The 26,751-nt window shown below is 43.0% G+C and overlaps 1 pseudogene; it reads right to left on the reverse strand.

Annotated features, from left to right (window-relative positions):
* Window positions 1–218: 218 nt before the first annotated feature.
* LOC148138451 (NACHT, LRR and PYD domains-containing protein 3-like) lies at window positions 219–26,072 on the reverse strand (annotated as a pseudogene).
* Between the last annotated feature and the right edge of the window lie 679 nt (window positions 26,073–26,751).

Genomic DNA, 26,751 nt, shown 5'->3' on the forward strand with positions numbered 1-26,751 from the left:
ATCTGGGAGGAATTACAGCATTTACAACAATTGTTTCTGAAGGTTACATTCCCAACCCGGCCAGGTCATGGTACCATGACCCCACTGCTTCTTTGATAAAGCTTTGTGCCGCTGTCTTTATTCGGGTGAGGAAGAGGATGTTTTCTCATGATAGCGAAGTGTTAACTTAGCCAATGACATTTAACACTGGAACAACAGCTGCAGAAACCAACATTTCATTACCTCAACACTTGGCATTTGGGAGCATGATACTGCAATCCTTCACAATGAGTGCAGCAGTCACTTACATCGAGGTGTTTGAGTGTGTCATAGAACTCACTGACATAAGATATTATTGCACAGTCATCAATCCATTAAGCTTCAAGACATTTAGAAATCCCAATGTGGACCCAGCTAGTGCTTGGATCTGAGGCTCAAACAGATAAAGCCATGTTCTCAGGAAATCCGTTTATCAGTTTCACTTGCTGTGTTCTCAATTTGTTCTTTAACCTTCTCCTTCACCCAATCACTTTGCAGATTTTTTGATGAAGAAATTTATCCTAAAACTCCTCCAAGAGCCGACCTGTCACTGGGAAGGAGATACAAACAACAAAATGGAGAAATCACTCAAATTGCCCATCGTCCTTGCTATGGGCTTCACTGAGGAGCTTTGGGTTGTCCCTGGGAACTGGGGTGAGGAATTTTAGCAGAGCAGCTGCAAACTCTTTGAGGGTGAGATGTGGGAATGTGTAAACGACACTGCAGACAGAATCATCTCTCTCCAAAAGTTCCATCATGAACCTAGACAGGAACTGGTGGGGGTGAGGGTGGGGGGGCGGTGATGGAGGTTGTAGTGGATCAAATATCCTTTCCTAAACACCATGTTCTTCTCAGAGACTCCTGTGAAGGTCATCTCACCAAGCTTCAGTTACACATCATGGGGATCTTCAATCTCTCGGCCATGGTTTTGCAGAATGTGATAAATATAGTAGGAATGGAGCTGGGTGATGGTCCTGGGAACTTTCTACTGTTTCCTGTCTTTTTCTGTGAAACAGGGACCTAGTGACAGACGGAGGATCCAGCAGTATGAAGGGTTGTAGCACATGGCGTACAGGATCTCGTTCTCTTCCACGTGTTTGAAAACAGCTGCTGCCGCCGTCTGATCCTCAAAAAACCTTTTGAAATATTCCTTCCGCTCATCACCAACAAATCTTAGGATTTCAGCCCAGACACTAATCCCAGTCTTTTCCAGTCAATGGAATGCAGTGGGATGGTCGGACACCAGCAGTGAACATTCTGGGAGCAGCTTGTGCTGGATTAAACTGTACACAATATCAGACACTTCACACCAGCATTCAGGATCCGTGCACATGAACTGAGGTTCTGTATTTCTCCGACTGTCAGAAAAATCAATACTGTCTTTGGATTCATCCAAACCATCGATTGTAAACAGCAAACCCTCTGGATTCTTACAGTGCTCTCCCACAATATTCCCGAAGTAAGGATACTGATTCAGTATCCGGTCCCTCAGGTTTATACTGCAGTTAATAGCGTTCAAATCCTGGAATTTAATACTGAAAACAAATTGAAATTCTGGGTATATTTTCCCAGTTGCCCAGTCATAAACAACCTTTTGTACCATTATTGTTTTTCCAATCGCTGGGTCTCTAGTCACTGCTACCGTACTCCCAGATTTGGAATTTCTCTGAGGGATAAAAACTGCTTTGGAACAACTGATGTGTTTGTATTTTTCCAGGTCTGTCCGGAGATGTCTGTCTCTCCACTCTTCAGATTGCGGCCTCTTTCCAGCAGTTCATCTTCTATAGATGTCTGATCTCATACAATAGAGATGAGCGGTTACTCAGTGTATTGATCAGCCAGCTAGAACCTGTTCACCTTCTCATTCATTAGGGCAGTGTTCACTCAATTTCTCAGTTTGTACCTGGAGCATCTCCTCGTGTTTCTGCTGAACACCATCAAACCCGGAACAGAGAGAAAGCGCTTCTCAATGTTAGCTGTATTGTCAATTACAACAATTTCTCAAAACCATTTCATGATTTAACATTTACTATTGAGTTAATTGTTGCATGTTTTATTTACAGCTTCAATCAACTTGTGTGGATCAAGTGAACCTGTTAACACAAACACCTGAAAATGGACAATGATCAAGAAATGTTGTAATAATCTGATCCTTTTACTTGGTACTCAACATGAAGATTTTAACGTTGGTGATATGCTCTCTTAGATCTTTAATATTAACAACCCATCCTATATTCCAGGCATCTCATTCTAAATCGACACATGGCCCTAACAATGCCATAGTAGATATGAACAAGGAACCAACTGGTCCCTTAAAGTGTACTGCTATTTAGTAAGATCATGTCTGAGTCATTGTCAGGTTGTCAAGCTGTGGCCAGAAGGATCAATGCCTAGGCCCTGCTGTGGGGAACGACTGTAATATTTCCAAATTTGCAGGTGATGTAAAACTTTGTGGGATTGCAAATATTGAGGAGGATGCTAAGAGGCTTCATATGGATTTGGATGGACTGAACGTGTGAGAACCGCGTGGGAGATGAAACAGAATGTGAATAAATACGCGATTATCTCCTTTGCTTGGAGGCTTGACACTGCAGAGCATTTCGTACATGGTAAAAGGGAGAAAATTTTGGGGTCCCGAAAGGACCTGGATATTACTGTTCACAAGGCACTGAACGTTAGCATGCAGGTTCAGAAAGCAATTCAGAAGGCAAAGTGTATGTTAGCTGTTGGGAATTTTGTTTATATAGGCATATCTCACCTGCAGTATCTCTCCTCAATGAGAGATTATGAAGACTGGACATGTTTTCTCTTGAGATCAGATGAATGAACAATGTTCTCAGTAAATTTCAACAGTCTTATGATGGGAAAGACAGTGTAGATGTAGCAAGCATCCACCACCTGCAAGGCACAAGTCACGAATGTGATGAAACATCCTCCAGCTTTGCCTGGATGAGCAACACTCAAAAAGCTTGACATCTGACAGATCGAATCATCATCCTATTTTGTATCCCATCCACCACCTTCAAAATTCACTCCCTTCACAAACAACATCCAATGACAGGAATCACTGCAATAATTTATCAAGGCTCCTTAGATCGTACCTTCCAAAACTGTAACCTCGATCATGGTGAAGGACAAGGGCATGAGATACATGGAATCATCTGCAAGATACCCACCATGAAGACTTGGATTGAGATTGCTGTCCTTCACTGTTGCTTTGTCAAATTAGTGGTTGGCGACAAGGAGCGGTCCCCATCAAGCAGCTGCTTTCTTTAGAGACTGAGAAGATGGACAAACACCAGGAAGAAGAACTACCCAACACGTGAACAGAAGACTGCTGTCACAAACTACACAGATTAATGTGCCTGTATGTTCTCTGAGAGCAGTAAACTACTCTCAGCTGGCACAGATCACATATTTTTCCTCTACGCATCATAACTGAACAGTATCTATGTCATGAACATAAAAAGCTAACTTAAAAAGACTTATCAGTTCTCAGTTGCTTCATGACTCTTAAACTTTCCTTTACCTCCCCTTCACTGAGGATGAAGGACCAGCCCTCAGTAAAGGTCTCATCTTCATCCCACTACGTTCCCATGCAAACAACTTCCATATGCATTGTGATATCAAACTTTCCTTCTCCCACCTCCGTCCTTACTTTGTCAACCGTGATTCCTGCCCACACTCTGAGAACGCAATCCACTTAGACACCCCGTCCTGATCTGTTATCCAACCCCTCAACCTTTATCTCCAACTGCTGCTGTGACATTGACCGCCTCAGCCTGTCCATCCCCCACACCCACTCCAACCTCTCACCCTCCAAAAACGCAGCCCTCGACTACCTCACCTCCACTCTAACCGCACAATCAAACCAGCGGAAAGGGAGACGGGGTGCAGTGGTTGTTTGTCAAACTAACCTCCACACTACTGAAGCTAGGTGCCAACTCGAGAACACCTCCTCCTACTGCCACATCGACCATGACCTCACCTTCCATCACCAAACAAATATCTCCAAGGCCATCCACAATCTCATCACTTCAGGGGATTTCCCAAACAGAGCCTCCAGCCTCATAGTCCAGGAGCCCTGCACCACCAGGTCTACCTCCTGCCCAAGGTCTACAAACCTGACTGCCCCATTTAACCCATCATCTCCACTTGCTTCTGACCCGCCGAACTTATCTCCTCACATCTCAACACCATCCTGTTCCCCTTTGATCCAGAAACTCCCCACATACATTCGGGGCACACCCACTCTGTCCACCTCCTTCATGACTTTCGGTTCCCCTGCCCCCCATGGACATCTAGTCCCTTGTACACATCCATACACCAAACTCTTCGTTTCTTCCTCTCCTCCTGACTCATTCAGTACCCCTCCCCTGACACACTCATTCACTTGGTGGAACTAGTCCTCACTCTCAATAACTTTTCCTTCGAATCCTCCCTCTTCCTTCATACCATGGTCACCTGCATGACCCCAACTGTGCCTGCCTCTTCATTGAATGCGTGGAACAGTCCATCTTCTGCAGCTACACCGGCACCGTTCCCCACCTTTTCCCTCACTACATTGAACACTGTACCAGCACCACACTGTGCTCCCGCAAGAAGGTTGAACAGTTCATCAGCTTCACTAACACCTTTTACCGTGACGTGGACCATCTCGGACAACTCCCTCCCTTTCCTGGACCTCTCTGTCTCCATCTCTGGTGACCGACTCAACACAGACTCTATTCCAAACCCACCGACTCCCACAGCTATCTGGATTACACCTCTTCCCTACCCCACCCCCGTAAAAACAGGACTCTTTGCTCCCAATTCTTCTGCCTCTGCTGTATCTGTTCATAGGAGGAGCAATTTCACTCCAGGGTATCCCAGATGGCCTCCTATTTCAAGGAATGCTTTCGGCCCTACCACATGATCAACCATGCTTTCCAGCAAATCTCCTCCATTTACTGAACCTCTGCCATTGAACCAGACCTCTCCAACTGGAACAAGGATAGAACCCCTCTGGCCCTCACCTTCAACCCCACTGATCCGCGGATACAATGCATCACTCTCCACCATTTCTGCCACTTACAGTCAGACCCCACCACCAGACACATATTTCCCTCCCCACCCCATCAACATTTTGCAGACACCATTCTCCCCGCGACTCCTTTGATCTGTTCACGTTCTCAACAAACACATTCTCCACACCTGGCACCTTCCATTGCCTCTACAAGGTATGTACGACCTGTGCTCACACCTCCCCACTCATTCCCATCCAAGCCCTCAAAGGATCTTTTCACATCCAGCAGCGATTTTCCTGCATATTCAAACACCATATCTACTGTGTCCATTGGTCTCAATATGGTCTCCTCAACATCTGTGAGACAGGACGCCAACACCTGGAAAGTTTCAGGGAACATGCTCCCAACAACCCCACCGCCCTGTGGGCGACCACTTCAACTCTCCTACCCATTCCACCAAGGACCAGCCACCTGACGCCAGGACGGCGAACACCTCATCTTCTTCAGTGGGACCCTTCAACCACACAGCATCAACATCGACTTCACTAGTTTCTAATCTCCTCTCTCAACGCCTCATCCCAGATCCAACTTTGCAACTCAGCACTGCCCCCTTCACCTGTCCGACCTGTCCATCTTCCTTCCCACCTATCTGCTCCCCCTCTGCTCCGACCAATCACTATCAGCCCCAACATGCACCTACCTATCGCCTTCCCAGCTACCTTCCCCCCACTATCATCCCGACCCTCCTATTTATCTCTCAGTCCCCTTTCCCCACCTCCCATATTCTTGATGAAGGGCTTATGCCCGAAACGTCAACCCTCCTGCTCCTTTGATTCTGTCTGACTTGCTGTATTTTTAAATTTCATCTGCTACACCTCAGCCAGTTGGCCCATCTGATTAAGATCCCGTTGTACTTGGTGGTAACCTTCTTCGCTGTCCACTACGCCTCCAATGATGATGTCATCTGCAATATTAACAACTATATATCCTATGTTAACATCTAAATCATTTATATAAATGGCAAAAACTAGTGGACCCAGCGCCAATCCTTGTGGCATCCCGCTGATCACAGACCTCCAGTCTGAAAGGCAACCCTCCACCACCATCCTCTGTCTCCTCCTTTTAAGCCAGTTCTGCATCCAAATGGCCAGTTCTCTATGTGATCTAACCTTGCGAACCAATCTTCATTGGATCATTCCAATTTCGGTTTGGGTTTGTAGGCAGTGAGTATTCGGTGTGAGTGTCTTTTGTTCTGGGTCTTTGATTCGGTTGGTTTAAATAGTGCTTGGTGCTTGGTTCAATAGTGGGAATTTCAGTCACTAAGAGCTTTCTGAGGGTGGGCGAAGTGATTTGGAGGTTTTACAAAAGTAAGGCAAAGCTGTTGGAACAGGCAGATAAGGTTGCGTTGAGTTTAGTTCCATCTGCGAGAAAAGGAAGATAATTCCAGCAACTGCTCGGCATTTACATTTGCTGAAAATGTTTTTGGAATCTCTGGAAATGGCTGGAATTCAATTGGAGGTGAGGCAGCTTGAACATGGCAAAAAGGAAAACGTTTAAATTACGATTAAAAGCAGATGAAAGAGAAAAAGAACAAGGTGCTCTCGCAGAAAAAAAAGCAAAAGGAAAGGAAGAGCCAAGCAGAACAAAAAGAAAAGGGCAGAATGACTTTAGCAGAACAAAACGGAAAAGAGAGAGAAGAAAGGGAAAAAGAGAGAACGTTTGACCTACGGAAACTGGCACTTAAACAGGAAAGTTGGTTTAAAATGATGGAGGTGAATATAGAATGTAGGCTTAGTGAGAATGTGCAAAACCATCGCAGCCAAGGGCTGGTGGAGATCTGTTTAAATATATCCAAGCATTGCCTTAAGCAGAGGAGAAGGATGTGATAGCCTTTTTCCTCTCATTTGAGAAAGTGGCTAAAGAAATGAAGTGACCAGTGACCATGTGTGTTTTGTTGATCCGAACAAAGCTGGAATGTAGAGCTAGTGAGGTATTTGCCTCACTGTCAGAGGAGGTATCTGGGGAATATGAGGAGGTGAAGAAAGCCATGTTAAGTGTACCTGAGCTGGTGCCAGACGTCTACAGACAAGATTTCAGGAATCTAAGAAGGGACCCTGGTCAAAGATACATTGCGTTTGAAAGGATCAAACAAAGCAATTTTGATAGGTCAATAAGGACATTAAAAATATAGCAAAACTACGAAATTCTGTGACAATTATTTTAGAGAGTTTAAAAAATTCATTTCCTGACGGAGTGAGAGCTCATGTGGAAGAGCAGAGAGTGAATTCGACAAGATTAGCAACTGAAATGGCTGATAATTATGAGTTGGTACATAAGTCAAAGTTTGGCTTCCAACATTAATTTCAATCCAGGAGAGATAAAAATTAGGGAAAGAGAAATCCTCATGTAGTAAAGGAATATTGGATCTTGGTGTAGATCATAAAGATAGGTTACCACATAGTAAAATGCAAATTCTTGAAGGGGAAAGAGAAGTTAAAAAGCTCCGGTGTTTTCACTGTAATAAAGTAGGCCACATGAAATCACAGTGTTGGTGGGTTAGGATAAGCACTGGGAAGGTGGATGTTTTGGACAACAGGGTAAGCCAGTGAATTTTGTTGGAGTGGCAATAAAAAGCACATTGGAAGCTAAAAATCTGCACCAGCATGTACAATCAGAGGTTGGTTATGGTGAATGTGCCAGATCTGAACCCATTTACTTGCAAAGGTAAAGTTTACTCGCATAGCTCAGGAGCAGCAGGTAAAGAGGTTAGAGTATTAAGAGATACAGGGCCATGTCAATCTTTGATGTTGAGAGATGAGAAGTTGTGTAACTCAGAACGACTATTGCCAGACAAAATGCTAATAATTGGAATTCAGTTATGTCGAGTGAGGCCAGCGTGTCCAGTGGAAAGTGGAGAATTGGTGATAGGAGGAGTGGAAGGACTCTCGGCACCAGCAATATAATTTGTCCTTGCTAACGATATAGCTGGGTCACAGGTAAGAGTGATGCCTACTGTGGTTGAAAGGCCAGTGTGAAATCAGGCTTCTGAGGTATTGCAGGAAGTATATCCTGGGATTTTTCCTGATAGTGTGGTAACAAGATCATAAACTCACCAGCTGAAACAAGAGGAGAAATGACAGAATACCGATAAGGGAATTGAAGTAGAATTATCAGAGATAGTGTATGATCAAATGGTTTAGACAAAACAGTTTATTGGGGAGTTGCCTACACTACACTTCCTAGGATTGAATGGGTTTTGCCCGAAGTTTATACTGTATTTTAGCAGTTGTCTAAGTTATTGAATTACTGCAGAAATGCAGGAAGTTTCAGTGGAAGACAAACTGTCAGAAAGAATTTGACAGCCTGAAACCTGTGTCAATCACTTCCCCAGTATTAGCCACACATAATTACGCAAAGCCATTCAAGGTGGCTTTTGATGTGAGTGATGTGGGTGTTAGTGCTGTACTCTTACAAGAAGACGACGGGAAGATAGAAAGACCTGTCGATATTTCTCCAGGAAGCTGAACATTCATCAAAAGAAGTATTCAACAACTGAGAAGGAGACTTTGAGCTTGGTGTTGGCATTACAACATTTCAACACGTATGTTGCCAGCAATGTGTCTGAGACAAGCATATATATTGATCATAACCCATTAAACGTTTTAGAGAAATTTAAGGACACAAATTAAAGGACTAAACTTGTTATTGGTGCTTGTTATTGCAGCCATTCAATTTGAAAATTATTAATGTGTCAGGATGAGAAAACGTAATTGCCGACACACTGTTGAGACATGAAGGCGTTCAATGGCAGCAAGAAACAGACTGAAATAGAATGTAGCAGGGCATATTTGCATAGATCTCGTCAACATCATGTAGTGTACTAACAGAGTAAGACAAAGTGGTTTAAAATGAAGCCATTTTCGTATTGGAGCTGTGACGATGCTGTCACTTTGAAAAGGTTATTTTGTATTTTGTTTTTTTTTGCAAGAGTGGTCGTAAAAGCAAAGGTGCCAATATGTCTGGGCTGGAGCCTAGTTTAACAACAGCAGGGAGCTCTCCCAGTTCTGTTTTTTTCGAGGTTCTTTTAATTGTAACAGTAAGAAGCTGCGTGCAATAGCAGAAAGGTTCAAGCTTCAGTATTTTGTTCCTGACTGGCTTTCTCTCCGAAATCTCTCTTGTCTGTAAGAACATGTGTTTGAATTTACCCTTTGCCAAAGGATGTGCTTATGGGATGTTGCACAAATTGGAACAACTCCTTCATTAAGTTGTTGCATCCAGTTGGATGGTTTTTAAATAGTTAAGTTATTCGAAATTCTGTTTTCCTTTGTTCATGTTGCAACTGTCGTGTTTAATTAAATACTGTTTTGCTTCAAGCCGAGTGGTTTGGCCAGCTGCATCACACCTGGAATATCTACTTCACATGTCCAATTAAAATAAGCACAAGTAAGGGTCTGGGCTACCTTCTTGGAATATTTTGAGGGAGCCTGGCCTGGTCCATAACAACCTGCTCTTGTGGTTAAATGAGGATTCCCAGAAGTATGGTCCGACTATACCCATGAGGGTTAGTGGCAATATATAATCCCTCCATACGGGGCATCAACAGCCTGTGCCATTTTTCAGTGGATAATGGAGACACCATTATCCACAACCATTCTGTAGTTGTGACATCTACTTATTGATTGATAAAGTTTTATTGAGCACAATGAACAAATTCCTCCCCATCCAAGCTCTTAATACTGTGGTAATCCCAGTCTATGTCTATAAAGTTAAATTGTCAGACTATTACAACATGACTCTTCTTACAGCTGTCTGCAATCTCCCTATATATTTACTCTTTAGTCTCCAATAGACTATTGGGGGGGGGGGGGGGGGGATGCTTTAGTACAATCCCCACAATGTGATCACCACTTTCTTTTGTTTCAGTTCGACACAACTATCTTCACTGTTTCGTCAACAGAGCAAGTAAAGGTAGCATTTATCTTTCCTTATAGGGCATTAGTGAACCAATTGGGTTGTTACAGCAATTGATGATAGTTTCCTAGTTGACATTAGAGTCATAATTCCGTATATTTATTAAGTTTATGATAGGATTTGTCCTGGATCCACAATTATACTTCTAAAATATTTTGATATGGAACTGATTCAGTGTCTGGTTTCCTGACTCATTTAAGAACCCAAGATAACATAACTGTTCCAATTACCCAATAAACCTTAATTTGCTCATTTATCACTTAGTGAAATATTAATTTGTCTCTGTTTGGTCCTTAGAAAATGGGAATACAGACACACGAAGTGAGATTGGTCAATAAAATTGACTTGAAATCGCTAATAAATTTTGAGACCGTCCAGTTTGCTTGTGATGGAGATGGGCTAGCACATTTGCTCTGTGAGAAGATTGAAGGAACTATGGATGAGCAGAGTCAATTGTATCTCGAAGCAAAGGAAGGTATTCCTGAAAAAAGATCTAAAGATTATTTATAGGTGTCTTGTGTGTGTGTATGCTCGCGTTTGTAGACCTCAGTAAGGTCAACCCTCAGTCTTTCATTCTCCTGGGAAGAAGAGTCCCAGCCTATTTAACCTCTCCTTATAATGCCAACCATCCAGACAAGCCAACATGCTAGTAAATCGTTTCTGCACTCTTTCCACTTTAATAATATCCTTCATATAGTAAGGCGACCAGAACTGCATGCAGCATTCCAAATGTGGCCTCACCAATATCTTGTACAGCTGCAACAAGACATCCCAATCCCAATAGCTAATGCTCTGAATGATGAAAAAAACTCTTTGTTCTGTCACACTCCCAGGACCCTACCATTGTCTATGTAAGTCCTGCCAAAATGCAACACCTTCCATTTATTTAAATTAATCTCAATCTGCCACTCCTCAGCCCAATGGCCCGGTTGTTGAAGATCTCTCTACATTTCCAGATAACCTTCTTCACTGCCCACTGTACCATCAATCTTGGTGCCATCCACAAACCTACTAATGTTATCTCTGAAATTCCTATCCAATTCATTGATATAAATGATAAATAACAGTGGACCCAGAATCTGTGGTACACTGCTGGTCACAGGCCTCCAGTTTGAAGCACACTCATCTCCCACCATCCTCTGCCATCTATCATCAATCCAATTTTGGATCCAATTGGCTAGCTCTCCTGGATCCTGTGAGATTTAGAGTATAGTGCTGGAAAAGCACAGCAGGTCAGGCAGCATTCAAGGAGCAGGAGTTTCGACGTTTTGGGCATTAGCCCTACATAATTCCTGATGAAGGGCTTATGCCTGAAACATAAACTCTCCAACTCCTCGGCTGCTGCCTGACCTGCTGTGCTTTTCCAGCACTATGTTCTCGACTTTGATCTCCAGCATCTGCAGTCCTCACTTTCTCCCCGTGAGATTTAACCTTACTCAATAACCTACCCATAAGATACTTTGTCAAAGATCTTGCTAAAGTATATGTGGACAATGGCTATCGCACTGCCCTCATCTACCTTCTTGGTTCCCATTTCAAAAAACTGAATCAATCAGGACTTTGTTTGGGTCATTGTTAGAGAATTGTGTGCAGTTCTGATCACTGCACCAGAGGATGGATGTGATTGGACTGGATGAGATACAAAGGAGATTCACCAGAAATGTTACTGGGGGTGTCGTAATGCAACTGTGAAGAGGGTGGCTCATTAGCTCATGCTCATTTCCTTAGAGCAGGAATCGGGGTATAGAATACCAGGAAGGACATGGACAGTGCAGATATAAAGTAGTTGTTTGCCTTCTGTCGAAGGGCCAATAACAAGGCGGGATAATATTAAGCTGAAAGACTTAGGGGGAACATGAGGAAAACTCTTCTCACCTCGAGGATGGAAGGAGACTGCAAGGTAGTTGAGACGGGAAACCTCACAACCTTGAAACAATACTTGATGAGCATTTGAAATGTCACAAACCTGAAGGCTGTCGGCCAAATGCTGGAAATGTAGACTCAGTATAATTTTAGTGGGACAAACATGATGGGCCGCCCAGAGTTTTTTGTTCTATGTGATTCGGTCACTCTATAATTCTGAAGGGAAGGTTCTGAATTGGTTTCTTTTCTCATATTTGTTTGAGTATAAGTTCCAGCTGTTACTGTGATCAGTATCAACTTCAAGTTTTGTATTAGAGCACTCGTTCACAGATAGAATTTCCGAAATGAGATGGAAAACTGAATGAACAAGAACAGCAGCGGGATAAAAGTGTGCAGTAGAATAGCTCTCAAGGAGCTCGACAGCATGAGGTATTGAATGACTGAATAAATTCAGCAAAATGAAGGGCTTCACAGAAAAGAATATCAGAAGATACTTTGATATTTATGGTGTTGGTAGTATGTGAAATAATACAATTATTGTCGTTTGAAGATACAATGAAATTAACTTTGATGCCTGATAGGTTCAGATTAATCCAGTCTTTGGGGTATTACATTACAGAGGAAAATCTCAATGGCATCACATCACTAAAATAAACCTGTTGTCATAATTTGTTTGTTCAAAATGATAAAAAAGATTTCTAAGTGGAGATGCCATGCAGTATATAAAAACACATCACTTGAACTGTGTCAGTTCCAATTTCAAGAGAATTCTCCCGTTCCGACAGATTGCAAGCAGCAGGGAGAGGTTGTTTTACAAACAACAAAATGCATCTTCCAATACAAAAGGTGGCCAAACTACACTACACCATCCTTGCTGTTGTTGGTATTCCTGGTAAGTCTTGCGAAAACTTAAGTTATATACATCTCTGCATTAAATCAGACATTCCACTCTATGACACTTAATCATTTTATTTCTATTCAGCGAGGCAAATACTGATGCCAGATGCCAGTATCTTCACAAAATATTTGTTTGCTTCGGAGGTTCCTCATTAATGAGCAGCGTTGTCTGTTTCTCAATACTGTGCAGAAACGGTGTGCCCTGAGGCCAGACTGATGGGGCTTGGCTGAGCACCGTCCCTGGCTGGTCCAGAAAGTGTTTCTCAAGACCTCTCTCTCTCTCTGGGAGTTCAAAGCCTCACATTGGTCAGCTGGGTTTTGTAACAACCCACCTCTTAGTGACACCTGCTGTTACCCATTTCTTGATGTGAAGGGACTGTGTTAGTGGATCTTGATCAGGCAGCTCACTCCAAATGGGAGCCAGAAACACCAGCTGGGCAGCAATCGAGTTGATCAAGTCATTACAGAGTGAGAAGTGAATGTCAGCACGGATAGCTCTCACCATCTTGTCTGTTTATTTCAGTCAGTGGATGTGTGGGGCATGATATTTGTGAGGAAAGGTCACTTGGACGGGTGTTGAGTGCAGGATTCCAATTATGATGCACAATGTTGAATCATGTGATTGTCAGAAAGACGAGTGAGTTGTGCTATTTGAAAAACGTTGGACAGTGCTGTGGTGTGGCGTGTATTCGGACAAACACTGAGATCTGGAGTTTCGTGGTAGCAGCTCTCCCATAGAGGATCAAACAACTTTGTCCAACAGGATGTTTCCCAAGTTGCCCTTTATTGCTGTTACACTTTGATGTTCCTGGAAAAAAATACTGGGTCAATGTGAAGGGGCTGGCATGTACATTCGTTTGGGATTGTTGTTTAGTCTTTGTCTACCGGTTTGGATAAGTATTATTATTATTTTGATTATTGTTATGGTTATTTTGTTGGTACTGACAGATGAATCCTCTGGATATATTTTAAAGCTGATTCACTGTGAGGCCATAGTGTTACACCATGGAGTGCAGTACTCCGTCAACTTTGTGAAATCTCTGTTTTTCTACCTGGTCCACAGGGCTCAGAATAGTGGAGATTGGGTGGTACAATCAGATTTTTCACTGATGAAAGACAAATTGGTTTGTGGTGACTGATGGGCGATTTCGGATATTTGATATTGTTATGTTGCTCCGAGCGTCCAATTGGGATCAAGAACATCCGGCTATATGGACTGACAGTTAGCCCTGCTGTTGGGACCTTCAGTTGACCTGATGTTCAGGACTCAGAGACTTGGTGAGTTGGATGATATATCCGGGTCAGAAGTTGATTCATCAGTAGCACACGGCTGAAATAATATGAATGATGATATGTATTATTGAATTCTTTGGTTGTGAAAAGGCATGTGTGTTTTACTGCCTGTTGACCCTGGTTTGCATGATGTTCTTTGCCCCATAACATGGGACATCATTGAACCGATTGTCACACGGGATGTCTGTCCAAACAGTGATTGTGGTTTACAGGTGGGGTGGTTTATTGGAGTTTAGATGCTGAGTAAACCCAGTCTGTTTTTGGCTATTGATAATTGGAAATTGCGTTGTCAGTGGGAGTGAGGTATTATTGAAGGGACTTGTTATTGCCAGCTCACACTTGGAATTTTATAAGTGTTTGCAGTAACGATAACACTGAGCTGTTCATTCCCACAGCACATTGTAAATGTCAGGGCTGCTGCATCAACACTGCTGACTGGGACATATCTAGCACAGGGTGTTTTAAATCAGGGGAGTTACACAGTGGATCAAACTCTTCGATGCAATAACGTCCCCTTTGTTCAATTCAAAAATAGTTCACTTGAGGGAAAATGTTATTGTTGAAGTGTTGGGTGGAGAAATATCAAATGAATTTCATGTGGTATCTGATAAGACTGTAAGATTGAGAGAACATGACTGACATAATGCCAGAGGTTAGTGCAGTACAGAAGACTGAGTCAACATCAATAACAACAAAAATAGATATTGCTGGAAAAGGTCAGGTGAACTGGCAACATCTGTGAAAAGAAATCAGAGTTAATATTTCAGATCTAGTAACAGTATGCAATGGATTGCAAATAGGAACATCTTTGCAACTGGTTGTATATGCTTGGTGCTCAGTTTATAAAGTGAAATGTCCCAGTGGACATTAACAGATACGATATTTTTTATGACATTAAAATGGCAGATCAACAATATTAATTCAATGTTTCCAGAATTAGGCGCATTTCTCTTCTTTTAGTGTGATAATGATAAACGTACAGACTCGGCCAGGAGCCCAAACTCTGTCACTCGCTGCTTGTTTATTGTACCGTAACCTCTGACCTTCCAACACAGCCACATATTGCCTGACCTGCTGTGCCTTTCCAGCTCCACATTCTATCCACTCTGACTTCCAACATCTGCTGTCCTTACTATCTCCACATGTTAACTCTGTAATACACCAAAATCAGAATTCTTTACCTTGCATTTACAGAACGATTGATGATCTGTTCTTCAATCAGTTATTATTACAGTTACATTTTAATTCCTGAGAAGAAACCTTCAGTTCTTAAACATGTAAATCATGAACACATGTTCACAGTAAGGAACCCATGAAAAACTGAACGAAATGAGATTACAACTCTCTTTGGTTTCATTCTGACTGTAGGTGAAAATGGTTCGGGCTGTTGGAGCTCAGTCATCTCAGTCCATCTCTGCTGGAATCTGCATGGTTGTACCTTGACCCTAAAATATGCAGCTGCCTCATCAATGTCTTTCCCGTCAGCATACTTTCAAAATTAGAGATGAAGATGTAGCTTGGATTCCAGCATCTGCAGTTTCTGTCTCTATCAATAACCTGGACCAACCATTGATGAGAAAATGACTTGGTCCAGCCACACAAGTGCTGTAGCCACGGGAGTATGTCAGATACTGTGATTACAGTGACAGTAAGTTCCCTGCTGCCTCTCCAGTCCACGTCTACCATCCAGAAAGCATAGCTCAGGGCTGGGATGGAATGTTTTCCATGTACTGGCTGAGTGCAACTCAAATGCAGCACTGAGTGTAACATTCACAAAGCTCCACATTGTGCAGGACAAACAGCCAGTCGTGGTGATTGGCACACAGATCATTCAGTACCCACTCTCATCAATGACCCCATGACCAGCAATACATATGCAAGGTTTGTGAAGGTTTGTAGCTCAGGTTAAGGTTTCGGGAGTAGGTTTGCTCGCTGAGCTGTAGGTTTGATATCCAGACGTTTCATTACTTGGCTAGGTAATACCATCAGTGGCGACCTCCAAGTGAAGCGAAGCTGTTGTCTCCTGCTTTCTATTTATGTGTTTGTCCTGGATGGGGTTCCTGGGGTTTGTGGTGATGTCATTTCCTGTTCATTTTCTGAGGGAATTATAGATGGTATCTAGATCTATCTGTTTGTTTATGGCGTTGTGGTTGGAGTGCCAGTCTCTCTCGTAGCCATACACACGGAGGAAATAAACCACCATTTATACGGAGACTACACATCTATCCTTGGACAGGCTAAGCAAAGACATGCCAGAGAACTCCTAGAGGCCTGGCACTCCAACCAGGATCTCTATTCATAGCGAGATGAGTTTGGGAGTATGAGCCTGGACATAGGCAGGAAGCTTCACTTAATCCCTGATAAAATGCGTGATTTCTAAATCAGTCAGTTGCAATGAACAATGCAGCATGGATTCATGTTTTAGTTGGGTGGAGGCTGTGATGTACGATGTGGGGGAGTCCGTGTCAATTGTTGCAGGGTTCATAATTTCGGTATGCATGCAGCTTGGAACATGGTGGTTGGATTCACTGCTGAATACTTCCATGGTATGGATTGTCAGGATGTTTAATACTGTCCATGAGGGAGGGACTCAATGCCTGATCATTTGTTCATCCACATTGTGGACAGCATAATTCAATGCCCTGTACTGCCGTTCATACAGTGTGGATATACAATTCTGGGGGCAATATGAACTGTAGAGTCTCCAAAACCTAAGACTAAAATTTTGCGAGTTTCGAGAAGATTTGTCACTCAGGTTATGGTTCTAGATGTCGTAGCTGTGGTAGCCCACAAACCCACCAACACATTAAAACAACAGCTAATGAACTTGAAAGGCTCTGTACAGACAACAAGAAAAGCTAATGGAATTTACAAAATACCAAGCAAAAACTGTACCAAACACTAATTGGACGAATAAGCAGAAAACTAGCCACCAGGATACATGAAAATAAACTAGCCACAAAATGACATGACCCTCATTCACTGGTATCCTTACATATAGATAAGGAAATACACCACTTCGACTTGGACGACACATCCATCCTAAGACAAGCCAAACAGAGACATGCACGAGAATTACAAGAAGAATAGCATTCCAACCAGAACTCTATCAGCAAATACATCGAGTTAGACCCCATCTACCACCCCTGAGAAAAAGAACAGGAAATGGCATCACCACAGGCAATGACATCACCACGTGAAATGATATCACTAACCCAAAGACATCCAAACATATAGAGAGAAAGCAGGAATCATCAACAGTGCTTCGCCTGGAGGCCCAGTGACGATGTTACCTACTAAGGTGACAAAACATCTGGAAATCAACCTTCCAGCTCAGCGAGCAAACCTGCATCCACAGAAATTTTGCAATCAATGTCCACGTTGCTGTCTCCCATTCTTTGTTTCACTGATTCAAGGTGTAATTGTGTGGATGCTATGGTCTCAAGGGAACCTCCAGCCAGTCTGAGTAACCTACAAAACAACTGAAGTCAACCACTACCAATCCCCCCAAAACAATGAGTACATGACTCTGTTTTTGTGAGCAATCTGCTGTCCATGTTCTTCCCTCTGTCTTTTAAAAGTGCAAATGGTTCACTTCAAGAGGGATTGCTGCTTTGGTTCAGATTCTTTAAAATTCATATGACATGGAGCAACAATTATTTTTGGTGCCATTATTTACGCCTGGGCTCAGGCATCAGAGAATCTTTGATCAGTAACTTCTAATCTGTTCATTCCTTTCTCTCTCTCCTACAGTCAGTCTCGTGGTAATAATAATCTTAGCTCAGCGGAAATGTGGCCTTTCTTCATGCACCACTCACTACCTTGTGGCCATGGCAACATCTGATCTACTGTTCGTTATTTTTGACGTTGTACTTCACAGATTTCCGTATTATTATTATCCACAGTGTCTCCTGGACATCATTCCTGTTTGTAGTGTTATCTATGCTCTGAGCCACTTGACCATTGATTGCTCTGTCTGGTTCACTGTTGTTTTTTGCTTTTGATCGATTTATCGCCATTTGTTTTCATCATATGAAAGCTCAGTACTGTACAAAGAAAACTGCAAAGAGAGTTATAGCAACAATCTGCATTTTCTTTTCTTTAAAGAACATTCCCAAATACTTTCGATATAAACCTGAAAAGATTATCAACAATGTTCCATGGTATTGTGATACCAGGTCCAGTTATTTTCGTGACCGGTGGGAAGCTTTTAAATTCTTTGAACATTTTTTAACACCAATGCTCCCATTCACTTTTATTCTCTTTCTCAACATTCTGACCGCCAGACACATCTTCGAGGCTATGAAGATGCGTAAGGGACTGAGGGCTCAGGGAAAAATAGAGAGTGACCCAGAGATAGAGAGCAGAAAGAATTCTGTGATTTTACTCTTTGCCATATCCGCCAGCTTCATACTTCTGTGGTTTCTGTTTATTTTAAAGTTCTTTGAAGCTGGTGATTCCTTGAGTTACTATGATTATCGTCTCTTTCGAGAAGTTGCATATATGCTGCGGAACCTAAGTTGCTGCACAAATGCACTTATTTATGTGGTGACCCAGAAAAAATTCAGAGACCAGTTAAACTATGCCGTGAACTATCCAGTTATAAAAATAATGCAACTGGTGAATAAATCCAAGTAGCAGAGAGCCAACATCAGCTCAGCAGATAATGGTACGAGGAGTCCACGTGAGGCATGGTCAGAAGGAGAAGGAGGAGGAATACAATCGTGACAGCACTCATTTTCTAATGGACAAGGAAGGACTCCATCTGAGGAACAAAACAAAAGACACTGGAGGAGCAAAGCCAGTGTAAAGTGCTGTCAGCAAGGAGCAACAGTTAGTAGAAATCTGAACAACAAAAGCAAAACCGAAAGAGGAGTTAGACATGCACAAAGATACATTCATCCCAAGCAATCAGTTCTCAGTGGGTGACATTGATACATAAATACATGAGCTGGAGGAAAGGATCATTGTTCACTCCAGGCCCAGAGAGGGAAATGGATCGACAGAGTCCTCTCCAATCTTCCTCACTGAATTCGTTCGTCCACCCATCTCGACAAAAGTAAAAACAGGGCAGTGTTATAAAGGGTAAATCGTGTTCTGTAAAAATTCTGTATCTTCTGATTGCAAACTTATTTTCAACAGTAATTTACTTCATTTCGATTAAATCTCTGATATCATTCTGTTTTGTTATTCTTTCCTGTCCATGAACCAGCTGATGGGTTGGAGGGGAAACCAAGCACAACCAGAGGGACTCCTGGACTCTCTCTTGGAACCTTCAAATGACCCAGGTCCCCATCAGATTTAAGATGATCCTTCAAATCTGCCCTTTTGTATCAGTTACTGTCACCTGACCTAATATCACCTTTGGTGGGTCATCATCATCTCTGTTTAATTTGTCATGATAAAGTTCTTTTTAAAATGTGTTTGGGGATTGTGTTGAGTTAAAGTGGACAGTGATGGTACTATCCTGGTGAGTACAGTTGCCTCCAAACAGGTGACCTGGATTTCATTCCCGGCAATCGTAAGTTACGATATAGACATTGATTAATCGGAAACCCCAAAGGCAAAAGGAATTTGATCAGGATAAGAATATATACAGTTTTTATTCCAAGACAATAAAATGCTAAGCAGGAGCAGGCAGAGAGCAGTCTGGATTAAACTACTTACCTACTACTTTGTCTCACACCGCCCTCCCTCTAGTCCCACAAAAATGACTCTGGCTATGCTTCACCTCTGGGGGAAGTTTGATGCAGCAAGAGGGAGCTGGGAGATGACTGGATGGGCTGGGACTTGGGTGGAGCAGGCGTCTTTGAGTGACAGACCTGGGGGTATTTCAAACAGGTTCTGGCAGCCACTGTCCCTTTCACCATGTGCACTGAGTAGGGAGTATCCGTGTGGTTCTGTTGGTTTCTGTGCATAAGGGTGTGGGGAGCATTTGAATCTCAATCCCAGTTTGATCCTTTAATGCCCGCCATTCCCTCCCTGAACCAGCCCCTCCTAAAGCAAGCCCCTGGAGCAAGGTCTGTACCCAGTGGGAAAGAGGAAGTATGAGAGACCATCGAGAGAGCTTGGACCAAACAGAATGGAGAATATCACAACTTTAATCTCGTCATGACTGTCATTAACTCCTGTTTATCTCTGAGTTTCCCTCTTTTCTCTCTATTTTCTCTCTCTTTTACATTCCACATATCTCTCTCTCACTCAATCTTTTTCTCTCTCATATTCTCTCTCTCTCTTTCTTATTGACAGCCTTTCTTTTTGTCTTTTTCTCTCTTACTTCTTCTTACAACTTCATGGATTTTTCCCCACTCTCTTGCTTTCTTCCTTCACATTTCAATTTCTCTCTTTCTCTTTCTTTCTTTCCTTCCCTATTTCTGTCTTTCAATGCTGAAACTGCAGCCCTCCCGCCCCAATTTTACACACCCCACCTTGGCAATTCTGCAGTCTCACAAACTTAGTACCTCCCCCTTTCATGGCACCTGTCTAATTGCCCTCCCTGTGTGTCGTCATCTCCCATGAACCATCCATTCTGTAGTTCCTGCATTACACACTCACTGTGTATAAGAGACGCTCTGTGTCTCGATCCATCCACAACACTCTCCATGTCATGTCCCAGCCCCTGGGTTGTAGGACAAAGGGAGCATGTGCAGAGACTAAATTGTCATTTGACAGCCTGCTATAATGTCATAGAATCATACAGCATAGAAACAGACCGGTTGGGACAACCCATCCACACTAACCATCTTCCAAAACCAAACTGTCCCGCCTGCCTGTGCTTGGTTCGTATCCCTTCAAACCTGTCCTGTTCATGAACTTTTCCAAATGCGCATCTTAGAAAAGCAAATCCGGCCAGGACCTATTCACTTAATGGTTGCTGAACATAGAAATCTTGGAGATGGAAATGTGTTGCTGGAAAAGCGCAGCAGGTCAGGCAGCATCTAGGGAACAGGAGAATCGACGTTTCGGGCATTAGCCATTCTTCATGGTCCTGAAGAAGGGCTAATGCCCGAAACGTCGATTCTCCTGTTCCCTAGATGCTGCCTGACCTGCTGTACATTTCCAGCAACACATTTCCATCTCTGATCTCCAGCATCTGCAGACCTCACTTTCTCCTCATAGAAACCTTGGAGCTCAGGTTCACAGTTCCTTGAAAGTGGAGTCGAAAGTCGATAGGATAGTGACGAATGCATTTGGAATGCTTTCCTTTATCGGCCTGAGCATCGTGTATAGGAGTTAGAAGGTCATGTCCCGCCTGCATAGGACATTGTTTCTGCTACTTTGAGATCCTGCATTCAATTCTGGTCTCCCTCCTAAAGGAAGAATATTGTGAAACCGGAAAAGGATTCAGAAAAGATTTACAAGGATGTTGCCAGGGGTGAAGGGTTTCAGCTATGGGGAAAGGCTGAATAGGCTGAGGCTGTTTTACCTGCATTGTCGAAGGTTGAGGGGTGTCCTTAAAGAGGTTTATAAAATCATGAGGGGCATGGATAGGATAAAACAAGAGGACATTGGCTTTAGGTGAGAAGGGAAAGATTTAAAAGAGACTTAAAGGGCAACTTTCCCACACAAAGGGTGGTGCTTTTATGGAATGAGCTGCCTGAGGAAGTGGTGGAGGCTGGTACAATTACAACATTTAAAAGGCATCTGGATGAGGATATGAATGCGAAGGGTTTAGAGGGATATGGGCCAAGTGCTGACAAATGGGACACGATTTACTTACGGTATCTGGTGGACATAGACAAATTGGACTGAAGGTTCTGTTTTTGTGCTGTACATCTCTATGAATCTCTGCCTTTTAAATGTTGTAACTGTCCCTGCATACATCACTTTCTCTGGCAGTTCTTTCCAATATGCAAACCACTCTGTGTAAAAAGGTTGCCCCTCAGGTCCTTTTTAAATCTTTCTCCTCTCACCTTTAAATGTGACCCCTTGGTTTGATATTCCCCCACCAGATAGAAAAGACCTTGTCATTTACCTTCTCTATGCACCTCATGATTGTATAAACCCCAATAAGTTCAACCGCCCATCCCTAATGTTCCAGTGAGAAAAGTCCTAGCCTTACGAGTCTATTTTTACATCTCAAACCCTCCATTCCCGGCAACATCTTGGTAAATCTTTACTGAGCCCTCTTAGGTTTAATCCTTCCTGTAACAGGGCAACCAGTATTGCACATATTAATCTAGAAGAGGTTTCACTAACATTCTGTAAAATCTCAGTATAACATCCCAAATGCTGTATTCAATGGTCTGAGCAATGAAGCCAAGCTTACTAAACGCCTTCTTAACAACCCTGTCTACTGAGAATACACATTTCAAAGAATGATGTACCTGAATCCCGAGGTCTCTCTGTTCTACAACACGACCCAGAGCCCTACCATTAAGTCCTATCCCTGTTGGCTTTACCAAAATGCAATCCTTCACACATTTCCAAATTAAACTCCATCTGCTACTCCTCAGTCCATTGAACCAATTGATCAAGATCTCTTTGTAATCTGAGGTAATATTCTTCACTGAGCACTTCACCACCAATCATCCGTAAACTTACTAAACGTGCCTTATATATTCCCATCCAAATCATTTATATAAATGCCAAACAAAAGTGGATCCAGTACCGATCCCTGTGGAACACCGCTGGTCACAGGCCTCCTGTCCAAAATATATACCTCTGCCATCACTGTTTCCTGCCCTGAAGCCAATTTTGTATCCAATTAGCAAGCTCACCCTGAATCCCATGTGATCTCATTTTACTGATTTCCAAGTAAACAACAACAGATACAGACAGAGCCACAGACATTGATTCATTGGTTTTTAATTAATCAATTAATTAATTAATTCAAACTTCACTCCAGGATAAATTGTGTCCCATTGCAGACAGAGGTGGGTGCACAACAAAACACGCTGATACACATCAATATGACCAACAGCATTGTATCACTTTAAACCCAAGAAAAATGGACAGAGTCATTTCAAATGAAACAAATCCCAAAGTAACAGACAGCCCATTGCAGAGAAATACAGTCACAGAGAGACTCACAAATACAGAGACAAATATTAGTACAATGCCGAGACATTCTAACACAGACACTCACACAGACACAGACAGACAATTAGTTAGACAGATTCACAGAGACACAGACGCTGAAAAACACACACACAGACAGAAACACACGCACACAGTGTGCACAAACTGTGTCAATCAACTCATCTCCAGCTTTTACAGATGAAATGTGAATGAGAACGTTGAACAGTCGCGTAATGTCCCTTAACCTATTGTCAGGGAAGAAGTAAATCTGTTTAAAATCTCTTGTTCATTTGTACAATTAACAGGCTTGTACAACACATCCAGGTAATCACTGGCTGACCATCTGTGAAATGGACTGATGATAATGGAGAGTAGTTGTGCTCTCAATATTTAGGTAGAATACACTTACAGAGCAGCTTGCTCAGCACCACAGCCAAAAACAACCCCTGTCTCCATCACCGACGCTTCGGAGCAGCAGTGTGCACAACAGACAAGATTAACTGCAGAAATTCACCAAGTTGCCTTCCACAGCTGCTTCCAGACCCACGGCACTTTAGTCTAGACCACCAGGCACAGCAGATATACAGGAACACCACCACTTGAGAATTCCACATCAAGCCACTCATCACTCTGGCTTGGAAAAACATCTTGGTTCCACAATTGCCATTGTTTGAAAATCCTGTAACTCCCTCCCTTGGTACATTCATCTGCACCAAATCGTTGCAGCAGTTCAAAAACGATAACCCATCGTCATCTTCGCCACAGCAATTATGTTTGAGCAATAGGTCCCAGCCAGCAGTGACGCAAATACATTGATGCATCATTAAAAAAAAAGTAACAGAATGGTTTCACTCTGATTTCACATCACAGATGCTGCCAGAACTGCTGGGTTTTTCCAGTCAATTCTGTTTTTAATTCAGCCCGATTCAATTGATGATGATCACAGTTTAGTTAAATGAGTTTGGGAATACTGAGAAGCTCGTTGTCAGAGTGATGGTGGTATAGTGGTGAACATAGCTGCCTTCCTTGCAGTTGACCAGAGTTTGATCCCCAGTCATTGCAAGGTCGCAGCTTAAAAGCAATTTTCAAAGGAAAAATCTCAAGATAGGATTTATTGGTGATTTTTGTCTAAAAGTGCATAAATGTACCTAATGGATCCATCAGATTGCTGCTCGATCTTTCTGATGATGGTTTCTGGGAAATTGCAATGTGGAACCAGGCAGCGTTCTCAGCATCTCGGAGTCAAGAATGTTGTGCTGGAAAAGCACAGGACAGGCAGTATCCGAGGAGGAGGAAAATCGACATTTCGGACAAAAGCCCTTCATCAGGAGTGAGGTTGGGAGCCTCCAGGTTGGAGCGATAAATGGAAGGGGGTGTGGGGCTGGGCGGAAAAGTAGCTGATCGTGTGAAAGGTGGATGGAGGTGGGGGTAATGGTGATAGAATGGAGGGGATGGTGAAGTGGATAGGTGGGAAGGAAGATAGATAGGTCATGACAGTGCTGAGCTAGAAGGTTGGATCTGGGGGAAGGTGGAGAGGGGAAATTAGGAAAATGGTGAAGTCCACATTGATGTCATTGGTTTGGCGGGTCCGAAGGTGGAAGATGACACGTTCTTCCTCCAGGTGTCGGGTGCTGAGGGAGCAGTGATGGAGGATGCCCAGGACCTGCATGTCCTCGGTAGAGTGGTAGGGCGAGTTGAAGTGTTTAGCCACAAAGCGGTGGGATCGTTTGGTGCGGGTGTCTTGGAGATGTTCTCTGAAGCTCTCTGCACGGAGGCGCTTTTGTCTCTCAATGTAGAGGAGACCACATCAGGAGCAACGGATACCGTAAATGACATGTGTGGAAGTGCAGGTGAAATTTTGATTGATGTGGAAGGGTTCTTTGGGGCCTTGGACGGAGGTGAGGGGACAGGTGTGGGCAAAGGTTTTGCAATTCCTGCCATTGCAAAGAACGTGCCAAGAGGGGAGGGTGTGTTGTTAGAAGGCGCAGACCTGACGAGACAGGTTTAGAGAAAGTGAGGACTGTAGGTTTTGGAGATCAGAGTCGAGAGTGTGGTGCTAGAAAAGCACAGCAGGTCGAGAAGCAAGAGAATCAACATTTAAAGCATAAATCGAGTTGAAGGACTCTGCTTGAAACTTCGAATGTCCTGCTCCTCGGATGCTGCCTGACCTGCTGTGCTTTTCCAGTGCCACACTTTCCATCTTGTAAGCTTTCCTCTCCGCTGCTTCCTATTTCTTATTTAAATGTTGATGTCAGCACAGGGATTTTTTGAGCACGACAAATGAGATCCTGCTCCCATTGGGAATCTGAAATAATTACAGAAGCTGTTGGAATCACTGAACAATTCCAACATAGACTGCAGAGATGGGGAAAGAGGATGAACGTGTCAGAACCAGCCTCACAACAATCAGTGCTCCTGAGTTTTACACTTTATTATGAAATTTTCTCTGTTTCAACTCTTTCAGACTAATGCTCAAATTGTTTTGCAAAATTGTGCTCAATTTTGAATACAATTGAACTGGACAAGCTCACAAATATCCAAAAAATATGATTTAAAAATACAAGCTGTTGTTTTATTTCTCAATCTGAACGTATCCCAAAGTGAGTGCTCAGTATACAGACAGAAACTGATTGTTCACATGAGCTGCTCCGTTGAGCCTCACAGACGCTGAACATTTGTGCAGGGTGGCTGCAGATCCCATTTCTGGCTAGTAGTGGTCACTAACCTGAGGAACAGTGAAGTTCCCGGATCAGAGAGATGGAAACAACAGACAATCATCATCATTCACCTGGTGTAGGACAGTGTGAGGAAGGGAGAAACAGCAAGAATCTCTCCGTTCTCCCCCCACCACAATAACCACCATTATTACCTTCAGGAACGGGACATTGCCGACATATTCAGCTCTCCCTCCGACGCTGCTCCTTTCCGGGTGGAGCCGGCCACTGCCACTATTTTAGCACCAGGCCCCATTCGCGGGAGATGGCTGTTAACGGCCGCCGCCATTTTCGCTCCAGGCCCCGTCCCCTCCGGCCTCTCGCGCGGGAGATGGCGGTTAACGGGGAACAACTCTTTAAACAGAAACAACCCTTTCACGGGAGAAAACAAAAACGCAAAAGGGACCTACTCCGGGTGTGACCTGTAAGAAATGGGGAAGTGCGTTGTTTTTGCAAAAATAGAAAAACAAGAGTGTATGTGCAGACAAAGGGGTACAAGTAAAATATCAGTTAAGCAAACATTAGGGAAATGTGTCTTTATCTTTAATGTATAATTGTGGATAAGTGAGTACCAACGTTAGTGCAGAATTATTAAAGCAAATAATTTCTTTCATCTTAATGTTTTAAATAATAGTCTCAGCAAAATAGCTGAGATAGTTGAAACGCATAAACTAGGCACGAAAAGATACATTGTTAAAACGTATGTTCAAGAATGGAATATACCTATGGACAATGAAAGATGTTACAAGCAAAGTAAGAAGAACATCGAGATACAAGTTTAGCCTTATGTCAGCACTTACAGAGGGAAAGGTTGCCAACTTGGAGAGATGGGGAAATAAGGGCGGAGCACAGCTGGGCAGTGGCAGAATACTAAGAAAGATTGGGTAATGTAGGAGTCGGGAGAGATGACCTCACGCAGCTCAAAGGTATAACTGTGTAGGAATTTGAATTCTCATTGCTCATTTGCT

The sequence above is a fragment of the Chiloscyllium plagiosum genome, unplaced genomic scaffold (genome assembly GCF_037043375.1).
Source record: "Chiloscyllium plagiosum isolate Xiang-an unplaced genomic scaffold, Cpla_swu_hap1 HiC_scaffold_40, whole genome shotgun sequence".
NCBI lineage: Eukaryota > Metazoa > Chordata > Chondrichthyes > Orectolobiformes > Hemiscylliidae > Chiloscyllium > Chiloscyllium plagiosum.